We start from the raw sequence: 1406 nt of genomic DNA on the forward strand, positions 1-1406 counted from the left end.
AGGCAGAAAGGCCCAGGCCACAAATACAAACAGCGCAGCACTTCCCTGGGAGGCTGGGGACGGACATGACACCATGGCCATGGCAGGTGGAGCTCAGCTATCATCATCATCATCATCATCATCATCATCATCATCATCATCATCATCATCATCATCATCATCGGCCAGCTGCACCCTCTCATGCTCCTGATGCTCACTCCCAGGCCTGACGGGGTCAGAGCTCTCCCGTGGGCTGTCATGCATGCAGCTCTTCTGAGGAGCCACCCCGGGGGCCATCCTCTGAGTCCTGCCTGTCTTCCTGTGCTCTGTCTTCTGTGCTTTCCCCTTTCTGGGATGCGGCCTCCCCGTTCACAGGCACTGAGAGATCGGCATTGGGCTCATCCTCCACCAGCTCTCTGGGAGCCTGCTCCCCAGGCTGCTCCTCCACCTTCTCGCTGTCAGCCCATTCCTTCTCTGCTCCAGCCTTGTTTACCTTCTGGATAGCCTCAACCTTTGGCCCCTAGGACCCGAGACTTGAGCCGGGTGTAGACCGCTGCTGCCTTTGCCATCACATCCTTGTTGGCTTTGTAGCGGCGAATCTTTTTCAGTGTGGCTACCACATCCGTGTTCTTCTGAAGGATCTGAGAGGTCACCTGCAGGGTCCCCAGCTCTTCCAGTGCACTCAGACACCTCCTCACACCTGGGGTTGTCGACCTTCAGTGCAAATTTGATCTCGCTGTGCAGCTTTTGCAGTCTCTCCTCTACGGAAGGTTCTTTCTTCTTCTCCCCCTTCCTGTTCAGTGAGAGGCCCTCTGACCGCTTCCGCGTCCACTCCACCTTCACAGGCCTGGCTCGTGGCTTCTCATCTGGCCGCCCTCTCTTCTCCTTCTGCCCAGACTTCCTTGCAGATTCTGAGCTTGGCATTTGGGACTTCTTGGCCAACTTCTTCCCCTCTTTCCCAATCTCCCCCTGGGGTTCTGAGTCAGAGGAGGATGGTGTGGCCCGACCCCGGGCCTTGCGGCTGCATTTCTTCATAGGCTCGTCATCCTCCAGCTCTTCCCCACTGCTGCCCCCACGCTCTGCCTGCTCCTTGTGGCGCTCTTTTTCCTCCCTTTCCTGTTCGCGAAGTAGCCGGACTTCCTCCTCCTGCTCCTGTAGCCTCCTCGCCTCCAGCTCGCACCTCCGTTCCTCATCTCTCCCCTTCCACTCGCTGATGCTGTTCACCTCACCACTGTCACTGTCACTGCTGGACGTGGAAGGTGGCCGTTCTGGCTTTGGTCTCCGCCCTCGAGGCTTGGGGGGGGTGGCTTATCGGCTGGCTTTCTGCCTGGAGAGGGTGTTTTGACAGATACATCTGAGTCGGAGGAGGAAGATGAAGAGGACGAGGAGGAGGATGGGGATGGCCGTGCTGCAGCCACAGGCTCCTC

At 58.1% G+C, this 1406-nt stretch overlaps 1 pseudogene; it reads right to left on the reverse strand.

The window, feature by feature from the left end:
- Positions 1-138: 138 nt before the first annotated feature.
- Positions 139-1406, reverse strand: part of LOC101989502 — a 2009-nt pseudogene continuing 741 nt past the window's right edge.

The sequence above is a fragment of the Microtus ochrogaster genome, linkage group LG5, assembly GCF_000317375.1.
Source record: "Microtus ochrogaster isolate Prairie Vole_2 linkage group LG5, MicOch1.0, whole genome shotgun sequence".
Taxonomy (NCBI): domain Eukaryota; kingdom Metazoa; phylum Chordata; class Mammalia; order Rodentia; family Cricetidae; genus Microtus; species Microtus ochrogaster.